Consider the following 12,958-nt stretch of genomic DNA (forward strand, 5'->3'; position numbering starts at 1 on the left):
AAAAAAGGAAAAGAAAAGAAAGAAAAATGCACTTTTATGTTTGCAGGTTTCCAAATAAAGACGCTCACTAATGACCACACCATGAGGCAGCCGAGCGAGCAGGCGCAGAGCCAGGTCATAATAACACTGAAGACCTGCAAAACCACTGCACCCAGTGGCCCTTTAGTGGGAGGGTTGAGTTGCACACCTTGTTTGCACCCGGTACCGTCTGATCACAGCGACAGAGGTGTGGAAGCTGCAGGCTGAGAGCTGAAATAGCAGTTATCCTCCTTGGTTGGGAATAAAGGCGACGTGATGAGAATACGGTAGCTGCGTTGTTAATGGGGAGTGTTTCTGGCAGGCAGGCGGCTGTAATGATGTAGGCCAAAGAAGCACAAGTAAAGATCAGAGGAGAGAGTGTTGTTAGAGTGTGGAGAGATAACCAGGAGGAGAAGCTGCTATAACAAGCCCAAAGGAGAAATAAGGCTCTTTTTTTTTTTTTTTTTTTTTTTTTTTTTAAACTTTTATACACAATAAACATTTAATTAGAGATTTTAATTGTAAGAACTGTTAAGTCGTGGTTTTGTTTATGGCTTTGTTTTTTTTTTTTTAAATGTTACAAAATTCCTTTTTCAGCACAATAGAAACAACCAGGTGTTGTGGTTGCATCACCGTGGAGAGGCCGAGCATCCCACAGACCTCAGGAACCAGCTGACAGAAATGTTAGTAACCAGAACTCATCCTTTATCTCACAGGTAAAACGGGATTCCCTTCTGCTATACGAACATCGTGTCTCAGAGCGATGCAGGAAAACTGCTGGAAATGTCCTGAAAAGTCTCCATCTGATCCAAAATGTTGCTGCGACGGTTCTGATGAGGATCATCATCAGAGATCTTCTCTTTGTCAGCTTCCTTTCTTTTACTCCCCACATATGAAGCGCTCTGGGACCAAGTTTCACTGGATCCCAGTAAAGATCCCAGATTTTCCCAGCAGAGCTTCAGCCTCAGACTGCAGGTTTACTGCTGGTTCTTAGCGGTTCTACAGTCGCTGGTCTGCCTGCGGGTCAGCCTGCTGGTCTGCCTGCTGGTCTGCCTGCTGGTCTGCCTGCTGGTCTGCCTGCGGGTCAGCCTGCGGGTCTGCCTGCGGGTTTGCCTGCTGGTCTGCCTGCTGGTCTGCCTGCTGGTCTGCCTGCTGGTCAGCCTGCTGGTCTGCCTGCTGGTCTGCCTGCGGGTCAGCCTGCTGGTCTGCCTGCTGGTCTGCCTGCTGGTCTGCCTGCTGGTCAGCCTGCTGGTCTGCCTGCTGGTCTGCCTGCGGGTCAGCCTGCTGGTCTGCCTGCTGGTCTGCCTGCTGGTCTGCCTGCTGGTCTGCCTGCTGGTCAGCCTGCGGGTCTGCCTGCGGGTTTGCCTGCGGGTTTGCCTGCTGGTGACCAGGAAAGAGGTAACTAAGTAGACCAGGGCTGTGGTAAGTAGACCCAAATGGTGGTAAGTAGACCAGGGTCATGGTCAGCAGACCAGGGTGGTGGTCAGCAGACCAGGATGGTGGTCAGCAGACCAGGATGGTGGTCAGTAGACCAGGATGGTGGTCAGTAGACCAGGATGGTGATAAGTAGACCAGGATGGTGGTCAGTAGACCAGGATGGTGGTCAGCAGACCAGGATGGTGATAAGTAGACCAGGATGGTGGTCAGTAGACCAGGATGGTGATAAGTAGACCAGGATGGTGATAAGTAGACCAGGATGGTGGACAGCAGACCAGGATGGTGGTCAGTAGACCAGGATGGTGGTCAGCAGACCAGGATGGTGGTCAGCAGACCAGGATGGTGGTCAGTAGACCAGGATGGTGATAAGTAGACCAGGATGGTGGTCAGTAGACCAGGATGGTGATAAGTAGACCAGGATGGTGGACAGCAGACCAGGATGGTGGTCAGTAGACCAGGATGGTGGTCAGCAGACCAGGATGGTGGTCAGCAGACCAGGATGGTGGTCAGTAGACCAGGATGGTGATAAGTAGACCAGGATGGTGTTCAGTAGACCAGGATGGTGGTCAGTAGACCAGGATGGTGTTCAGTAGACCAGGATGGTGTTCAGTAGACCAGGATGGTGGTCAGTAGACCAGGATGGTGATAAGTAGACCAGGATGGTGGTCAGCAGACCAGGATGGTGATAAGTAGACCAGGATGGTGGTCAGTAGACCAGGATGGTGATAAGTAGACCAGGATGGTGGTCAGCAGACCAGGATGGTGGTCAGCAGACCAGGATGGTGGTCAGTAGACCAGGATGGTGGTCAGTAGACCAGGATGGTGGTCAGTAGACCAGGATGGTGATAAGTAGACCAGGATGGTGTTCAGTAGACCAGGATGGTGTTCAGTAGACCAGGATGGTGTTCAGTAGACCAGGATGGTGGTCAGTAGACCAGGATGGTGATAAGTAGACCAGGATGGTGTTCAGTAGACCAGGATGGTGGTCAGTAGACCAGGATGGTAGTCAGCAGACCAGGATGGTGGTCAGCAGACCAGGATGGTGGTCAGTAGACCAGGATGGTGATAAGTAGACCAGGATGGTGTTCAGTAGACCAGGATGGTGATAAGTAGACCAGGATGGTGGTCAGCAGACCAGGATGGTGGTCAGTAGACCAGGATGGTGGTCAGTAGACCAGGATGGTGTTCAGTAGACCAGGATGGTGATAAGTAGACCAGGATGGTGGTCAGCAGACCAGGATGGTGGTCAGCAGACCAGGATGGTGATAAGTAGACCAGGATGGTGATAAGTAGACCAGGATGGTGGTCAGTAGACCAGGATGGTGGTCAGCAGACCAGGATGGTGGTCAGTAGACCAGGATGGTGGTCAGCAGACCAGGATGGTGGTCAGCAGACCAGGATGGTGATAAGTAGACCAGGATGGTGATAAGTAGACCAGGATGGTGATAAGTAGACCAGGATGGTGGTCAGCAGACCAGGATGGTGATAAGTAGACCAGGATGGTGATAAGTAGACCAGGATGGTGGTCAGCAGGCCAGGATGGTGATAAGTAGACCAGGATGGTGATAAGCAGACCAGGATGGTGATAAGTAGACCAGGATGGTGGTCTTCCAGTCGGCTCTCGTGATGACTACATGAAGCCTGAAAAAAACATTGGGATAATATTAATTGAAGCTGTTTATTTCAACTAAGAATGTTAAATTACAGCTTTTATTTTCAGCCAGAAATTGTTTATGTATGATTAAAGTGAATGGAAAGAAGTTATTGTGTGCAAGTGGTCTTTATATTTAATTATCATGTACAGTAGACTTTATGCTTCTATAAACTACTTCTGCACTTCTGTATGTGTTTTATTAGCTATAATGTCTTCATAAAGGCTCACAATGCAGGTTTCAGCATATAGGTTAATATTCTGCATTAGAACAACAATAAGTTGTATCGTCCCAATTAAAAGTTGCAAAGGAAGAATGTTGTAACATCACCGGTAAAGATAAAACTATTAACATGTCAAGAAAATGAGAAAGAATGCTTGTTGGACATGTCCCCATTGACATCTTGCTTGGGACACCAGAATCCCCTCTGTTCAGCAGGTGTCCCTGACTTAGAGTTAAGGTACATCATGGTTCCACCTCCAACTGCTTTCTGGCTTTAGTGGAGGTGTTTCTCAATGTTACAAGAGTGGTTGTTCCTCTCCACTGTCTTCTCATGCAGCTCAGGATCAGTGACTGAATCAGAGACTAAAGTTAATGCAATCCATTGGCTTCTTTTGCAAAGTAATTATTTTTATTGAACATGAAAAAACCGGCTTGACAAACAGACTATAAAATAGAGCTATTTAAAATTTCCGTGGATCACAGTGAATTGGCTTAAACTGAATATGTTTGTGTCTTGAGGCGACTTTGCAGTGAACCGGTGTGCAAAGAGAACTTAGCAGCACATCTTCTACACATTTGTGCATGACCAAAACTAGTCCTGTTACCAACCCCCTTATCAGCTCTTGTTTAGTATTTTGGCAACACAAATATCTAAGCAGCCAATCACATGGCAGGAAGTCAGTGTATTTAGTCATGTGAAGCAGTTAGAGATGAAGCCTAGACTGAAAATGAGATGGATATGGACACCACCTCCAAATATTATGAGAAAGTTTGGATGCTTGAAGAATGTTTAGAGAAATAAGGGCTCATAATAGGATCACATCTGCAAAAACATCATATCCCAAGCCGGCTCTCCTCCGCAGCTATTGTCAGGTTTCCGTCGTGTTTTTGTAGCTCTTTGTTCTCTTTTGCTTGCCTGCAACTATAATGACCAAAATAACATTCTCTGTTGTGTCACAGCTGCTCCTGCTGTCTTCAAATGTCTTCCTTGTAGTGATGAAGACACAAGAAGCTGCAAACGTAACATTACTTACAGGCTAAGCAGCCTGCAGTTTCCCATCATCCTCTGTATGAGCTGCGTGTTGAGCTGGAAACTACACTTTCTCTTCAGGAGGTAAAACCCGGCTAATTAAAGCTGCTGTGTGCCACATGTCCGTGATGACCTGCACTGTTTGTTTGCAAATAAGAGCAGATTTGCTGCAGCATTCACACTCACTACGGCCAAATTAGGGATAAAATGGAGCTTTGTATCATGTTGTGTTTCCTCACTGATGGGCTGATCCGTTCAACACAGCGACTCCTCGTATTTATTAACCTCTTCTGATGTGTGGACAGCAGCGCCAACACTTTGTTTACCTCTTAAATGAGTTGATAATCAACCTACTGTGCTTGAGCATACAAATGTGTGATAAGCTAATAAACAACAAATACATCCAATTAAAAGTTCATTGGTGACACTTTAGTTTTCTATTCAGGAAAAGAGCTTCATGTTTAAATCAGACATTTCACAATTTCATAATCGTAAAAAAAAAATCTGTTTTTCTGCGACTGGAAGGACACATTTAGTTGTCTGTAGAGATAAAATACTAAAATGTTCAACATAAAAGAACATGATCACTTGGTTTAGAGCCACTTATAACTCATTTACATTGTGTAATATGGTGTGTCGTTCCCATCAAACTCTGGATGGAAATAGATTATAAATACATTTTGTTGGGTTGCTTTAAGCTGATTTTGGGACAACTTTTGTTGTGAAGTGTAAAAATAAAATAAAATGAAAATACGTCAGCACTCTAGGTAAGTTTAACAAACTAGCATTAGCTTTATGCACTGCAAAAAAACTGTAATATTTTTTTAGTTATTCTAATATTTTTGAAAATTAATAAAATATCAATGAGAATATCCGACGTACAATAACGTTAAAATCTTAATAAAAAATAAAAAAAAATAGTATTTTAAAAAAGAGGAAACATAATTTCATTACATAATTATAAAATTATGTTTAGTGCGATTAAAACTAAAACCTCCATCAGAACCAGTACCAGGAACTAAAACCTCCATCAGAACCAGTACCAGGAACTAAAACCTCCATCAGAACCAGTACCTGGAACTAAAGCCTCCATCAGAACCAGTACCAGGAACTAAAACCTCCATCAGAACCAGTACCAGGAACTAAAATCTCCATCAGAACCAGTACCAGGAACTAAAACCTCCATCAGAACCAGTACCAGGAACTAAAATCTCCATCAGAACCAGTACCAGGAACTAAAATCTCCATCAGAACCAGTACCAGGAACTAAAACCTCCATCAGAACCAGTACCAGGAACTAAAATCTCCATCAGAACCAGTACCAGGAACTAAAATCTCCATCAGAACCAGTACCTGGAACTAAAGCCTCCATCAGAACCAGTACCAGGAACTAAAACCTCCATCAGAACCAGTACCAGGAACTAAAATCTCCATCAGAACCAGTACCAGGAACTAAAACCTCCATCAAAACCAGTACCAGGAACTAAAGCCTCCATCAGAACCAGTACCAGGAACTAAAACCTCCATCAAAACCAGTACCTGGAACTAAAGCCTCGATCAGAAACAGTACCAGGAACTAAAACCTCCATCAGAACCAGTACCAGGAACTAAAATCTCCATCAGAACCAGTACCAGGAACTAAAACCTCCATCAGAACCAGTACCAGGAACTAAAACCTCCATCAGAACCAGTACCTGGAACTAAAGCCTCCATCAGAACCAGTACCAGGAACTAAAACCTCCATCAGAACCAGTACCAAGAACTAAAATCTCCATCAGAACCAGTACCTGGAACTAAAATCTCCATCAGAACCAGTACCAGGAATTAAAACCTCCATCAGAACCAGTACCAGGAACTAAAATCTCTAGAACCAGTACCAGGGACTAAAATCTCCATCAGAACCAGTACCAGGAACTAAAGCCTCCATCAGAACTAGTACCAGGAACTAAAATCTCTAGAACCAGTACCAGGGACTAAAATCTCCATCAGAACCAGTACCAGGAACTAAAACCTCCATCAGAACCAGTACCAGGAACTAAAATCTCCATCAAAACCAGTACCAGGAACTAAAACCTCCATCAGAACCAGTACCAGGAACTAAAATCTCCATCAGAACCAGTACCAGGAACTAAAATCTCCATCAGAACCAGTACCAGGAATTAAAACCTCCATCAGAACTAGTACCAGGAACTAAAATCTCTAGAACCAGTACCAGGGACTAAAATCTCCATCAGAACCAGTACCAGGAACTAAAACCTCCATCAGAACCAGTACCAGGAACTAAAGCCTCCATCAGAACCAGTACCAGGAACTAAAACCTCCATCAGAACCAGTACCAGGAACTAAAACCTCCATCAGAACCAGTACCTGGAACTAAAGCCTCCATCAGAACCAGTACCAGGAACTAAAACCTCCATCAGAACCAGTACCAGGAACTAAAACCTCTATCAGAACCAGTACCAGGGACTAAAATCTCCATCAGAACCAGTACCAGGAACTAAAACCTCCATCAGAACCAGTACCAGGAACTAAAACCTCCATCAGAACCAGTACCAGGAACTAAAATCTCCATCAGAACCAGTACCTGGAACTAAAGCCTCCATCAGGACCAGTACCAGGAACTAAAACCTCCATCAGAACCAGTACCTGGAACTAAAGCCTCCATCAGAACCAGTACCAGGAACTAAAGCCTCCATCAGAACCAGAACCTGGAACTAAAGCCTCCATCAGAACCAGTACCAGGAACTAAAACCTCCATCAGAACCAGTACCAGGAACTAAAACCTCCATCAGAACCAGTACCAGGGACTAAAACCTCCATCAGAACCAGTACCAGGAACTAAAACCTCCATCAGAACCAGTACCAGGAACTAAAATCTCCATCAGAACCAGTACCAGGAACTAAAGCCTCCATCAGAACTAGTACCAGGAACTAAAATCTCTAGAACCAGTACCAGGGACTAAAACCTCCATCAGAACCAGTACCAGGAACTAAAATCTCCATCAGAACCAGTACCAGGAACTAAAGCCTCCATCAGAACTAGTACCAGGAACTAAAATCTCTAGAACCAGTACCAGGGACTAAAACCTCCATCAGAACCAGTACCAGGAACTAAAATCTCCATCAGAACCAGTACCTGGAACTAAAACCTCCATCAGAACCAGTACCAGGAACTAAAATCTCCATCAGAACCAGTACCAGGAACTAAAACCTCCATCAGAACCAGTACCAGGAACTAAAATCTCTAGAACCAGTACCAGGAACTAAAACCTCCATCAGAACCAGTACCAGGAACTAAAATCTCCATCAGAACCAGTACCAGGAACTAAAGCCTCCATCAGAACTAGTACCAGGAACTAAAATCTCTAGAACCAGTACCAGGGACTAAAACCTCCATCAGAACCAGTACCAGGAACTAAAATCTCCATCAGAACCAGTACCAGGAACTAAAATCTCCATCAGAACTAGTACCAGGAACTAAAACCTCCATCAGAACTAGTACCAGGAACTAAAACCTCCATCAGAACCAGTACCAGGAACTAAAACCTCCATCAGAACTAGTACCAGGAACTAAAACCTCCATCAGAACCAGTACCAGGAACTAAAACCTCCATCAGAACCAGTACCAGGAATTAAAACCTCCATCAGAGCCAGAACCAGGAACCAAAACCATCATCAGAGCCAGAACCAGGAACAAAACCTACCAGAACCAGGAAGGACAATTTCCATCAAAACCAGGATAAAGAAAAACCTCCAGCAGAACCAGAACCAGAATGATCCGTCACCTCTGTGGATCGATTCGGGGTGCAGCGGACAGGAGAGGGTTAACATCAACCTCTAGAAGAGGAAGCTGTTGGATTGTAACATGGTTAACTCAGCATAGAGCAGCAGGGGACGTAACTGAAGCCAGTGTTCTGGAAGCAAACACCTGAACACACATTAGAGACTGGAATATACCTAGAATGCACGAACCACATCAGACACACGTGATGTGGAAACTCTCACTCGCAGAGAAATCCACGGAAATCCAACCGATAGAGGAACACGACCAAACATCTGCAGCTCCAGGGAACACAGACTGATCCTGATCTAGTACCATCATCCTGGTTCTGCACTTCTGGGAGAGGGAAAGGAAATGTGAGGCAGATTTCAGAAACAAGGACTGGGTCAGGCGCCAATTCACAACAAGGCCAGAACCAAGAAGAGTAAGAAGTACTATAACCACTTCAAACAGCCAAGATCTTCCTCACAAGGACCCTTTTGAAGACTAACTAATCAGCTTCAATCACAAGCTTCACTTTACAGAAACAACCTGCAGACAGGGCTCAGGTCCAGGTGAAGGACTTCAGAGATAACCGACTGTAAGTGGGGCACTCAGTGGCTTAGACTGAGAAGATGATAGCTGCTCTTATGTTTAAAGGATTAAATAAAACGGAATTATCTATTAAAAAGTGGTCGCGTGCAGGAAATCTTTAGATGCATTAAACCATTTAGGCAAGAATCAAACCCAGTAAATAGTCTTACACACCAGGCAAAGGGGACCCTGAGACCAAAGAGCTGAAGTCCAGATCAGGTAATCCACATAAGACAGGCAGAAAAGTCCAGGAGCTTCTCGGAAGGAAGGGGAAACGGTGGGAGGCTTGACAGAGTTGGGACTAGCTTCGTCAAACAGACCTGATGTGGTGGACAAATAGTCCCACTTCATGAGTGACTGTGGTTCAGAGTGCTTGTCTCGTTTGGTTCCCAGTCCTTCTTCGTCTTCAGTTCCAGCAATAAACCCCAAACTGTGATGATATTGAGTCAAGGCAGAAAAAATATGGACCCAAAGCCGCTGCCCCTGAAAAAGGTGAAAATCTGAAAACTTCGCTGCTGTTTGTCTGGTAGCAACTTCACACAAAACTAACCGGATTTTCAGGATACTTTTTCTGAGACCTGGTCCTGGTCCAACTTAGCCTCAGTTAAATGTTGGGAGTGATCCGTATCATCATCTGGATCAAGAAATATTGTGAAGGATTCTTTCTCCTTGTGAGATAGGACCACTTTAAGTATATATATATATATATATATATATATATATATATATATATATATATATATATATGTTTAACTCCATAATAAATGGTTACAAAATTCAGAAGTTTCCAACAGGTTTTACAAGATATCAAAGATAAATGTGGCAACATTGTAGATGCAACAACATTTTGCTGCAAAGCTGCTTCGTTTGCAGCCAAAATGCAAAGAAGGAAATAATGGCGCTAAGGTGAGTTTCTACCTGAGTCCTGCTGTGTGAGACAGAGACGTTTGGTTTGGATGTTACTGTTTTTCATTGGTCACAGCAGAACTTTCCATGTGTTTTAAGCCCATTATCCAAACCTCATTTAAAGATAAGCTGTGCTGCTTTGAAAATGCGTTCACTGTTTCCGGTTTCCAAAAACTGAAGTGAGCTATTTGTTTATTTGTTTAAATCTTTCAGACAAAAGGAAATTAATTTTACGGACCAATTTAACAGCATCTGAAAATATGACTAAGTCTATAAAAAAGTCCAATAAAAGTTGGAACGCAGATAAAGACTAAAATCTGTACAATCCCAGTTCCAATTAAACATGGGACGTTGGGTTTGATGTAAATAAAACAGAATACAACAATTTGTCAACCTTTATAAACGATATTTTTATAGTTTTACAAGATATCAAAGATAAATGTGGCACCATTATAGATGCTACCACCCAGAACAACAACAACCTTCTGGATATTAACTTTCTCATCATTAACGTTGCTAGCAGAAATATCACCTTCCAAACAATTTTAGGACTTAAGCAGTGATGTAGGACAGCAATATTTTTTATTTAAAAAGTGTTTTTGAAGGCCTTTAATCTGTTTGTGTTCACCCATCTACTCTGCAGGATGGAAAGATGTGGAGGGGAGAGTTATAAGGGGTATACCCATTCTAGCCCTATTAGCTGACAAAAAACTGCAAAATAATGTTAACATTACAGAGGATTATATGTATGAGTCTCTACTAAAATCTTGGAATGGTATCATGCAAATTTGTAGGTTAGAAGAACTATCCAAAATCTTAAGATGGTGCGCTTACGATTCAGATTTCAATCCAAATACATTAGACAAAAGATTTAAAAGTTGGATCTCAAAAGGGCTCACTACCTATTACTCTTTCATCCAGAAGGGAGCATTCATGAGTTTTGAGTCTTTACAGAATAAACATGGATTAGGTCAAGAAGATTTTTATAGATACTTACAAGTTAGACATCATTTTGATATTAATATAAAGGCCACATTTGAGAAAAGTGAATTGGGTTTCTTACATACCTTCCTAACATTAATTAAATCAATTTCACAAAATAATTTAATATCCAAGATATATAAAGCCACCCAAAAATTTAAACAAACCAACACTGAATATATAAAGATGAGATGGGAAAGAGAAAGCAATGTCCAGATTTCAAATGAAAATTGGGAAAAAAAATTGTAAATTACAATGGTGTTCTACTGAATCCAACACTTGGCGAGAATTCTGTTGGAAGAATATGATCAGGTTCTTTATCACACCTACTCAAAAAAGACACCAAGGTTGCGGAGATTCATGTTGGAGACTCTGTGGATGTTCAGGGGCCAACCACTACCATATCTTCTGGGACTGTACTGTTTTAAGACCATACTGGTCAAAGGTATTCGAACACATTAACAATGTATTTGGTTCTGAAATAGTTTGTAATTTTGAAAATGTATACTTGGCTAACGTAAATGTAACAGAGTGGAGAAATAAGGATAAGAAGCTGCTTTGGATTCTCCTTGCTGCAAGTAAGAAAGTCATAACCAGGAAATGGCTTAAACCGGACCCTCCAACTATTGAAGAATGGATCAACATTACACAAGAATTTTACATTATGGAAAAACTGTCATTCACCCTTAGATTCCAGAGAGACTCTTTTTACAACATCTGGTCAAAATGGACTGAATATGTGAAACCCATAAGGTCAGACTTTACATAGCAATTTATTGTATTGCAGAATACACTTTTTATATTTACTTTTCACTGGTGCTCTTCCTATTTTTCTTTTTTTTTTTTTTTTGTCTTCTTTAACAAAAAATGTTGAATAAAAATGAAAATTACAAAAAAAAAGAAAATGATAAAAAAAATAAAAAAAAGTGTTTTTGTTGGTGCTCAAGACCTGCATGATTTTCCAAAATCCTGGTTTACAAACCGCCTTCCAAACTGATGGAGATTTTGCAACCAGAATTAGCTTCCTATGATATTGACCATCACCTGGTCAATTTCACAGGAGCAGAATTTAAGACTTCCAAGTCATAAGAGGTTTATCATTTTTAGTGGGAGCTGTGGAAAGTTCTCCAAAACATTAACGCAATGTAAAAATCAGGGATGTGTCGATGCTTTATGTAGGACTGTTTATTACTGCTGAAACTCTGGTCCCCCATATCTGGCATTTACACCTCAGTGAAGGGTGAATTTGTCACATAGCCAATCAAATTCACTGCAGTTGCATTTACACTGTGGGAAACATTTGCTGCTTAATGCTAACGCAGCTGAAAGCATTTCCAGTTATCAGGTTTGATGGCAGAAACACATTTAGCCATCACTCAGGGTCAACAGGCATCTGGAAAATGAAATCATCACTGGAACATCCAAAAGGCACAGCTGTTGCAGCCGAGGAGGTATCAGTATGCCAGCGTTTTGCTCATTAATATCGCTGACGTGCAAGTCACATGATCAGTGATGAAATGCTCAGATCCAAAGGTCACCAACTCCGGTCATCTGCAGCTACCATCCTGCTGATTTAAGTGTTTCCCTGCTGCAACACACTCGATTCCAAGCGGCAAACTCCGGCGGTTAAAAGTGTAGCCTATGGGGAAGTGCATAAAACTGCAGTTCCCCCTTCATCCACTAGGGGCTCCAAAGCAGCAAATCCCCATAGACTCCCATGTTAAAAAGACCAACTTCACAGCAGGAATAAACATGTTTACAGCCTGGTACAAAAATCCATTTTCAATTTATAGGTCAGGTTTACCTTCATGACAACTGTTGGGGGGGGGAGTGAATTTTTTTCTAACTCGCCCGTTTAACAGTAATTTAATCTCCGAGTTCGGCATATTTAGGGGCGTGTCCTTTTGATTGACAGGTACCGATCTCCGGCTTCAAGTAAGAAGAACATAAAACAACCGCGGTTTCAGTCGGTTAACAACGTGACTTAGCTGTAGCCCGCTTACCTCCGTTAGCTGGTTAGCTCCTGTTATCTCCGGGTTAGCTCGGTTAGCTCTTAGCTACAGAAAGCTCGGAGTTCGCTCGATGTCAATCATCCACCTTGATGCTCACGGCTCCCCTCTCAGCTCCACCTCTTTGCCCATTTTTGTATTTTCCGAGCGAGGCGACGTGCATGACGCTGCCAAGATGGCGACAGTAGGAACCGCCCACCGAGCTTCAATTCAGCTCTTCAGAAACCTGCGGGTGACGTCACAGAGGCCCTGTCCATCTCCTTATATACAGTCTATGCTCGATTCAAATGAAAACGTTCTCCAATATCTTGTTGTCATCCTCCACACCTAATAAGCCATTGATTTGAGT

This window comes from Telmatherina bonti (assembly GCF_933228915.1).
Source record: "Telmatherina bonti genome assembly, chromosome: 21".
In the NCBI taxonomy this organism is placed as follows: domain Eukaryota; kingdom Metazoa; phylum Chordata; class Actinopteri; order Atheriniformes; family Telmatherinidae; genus Telmatherina; species Telmatherina bonti.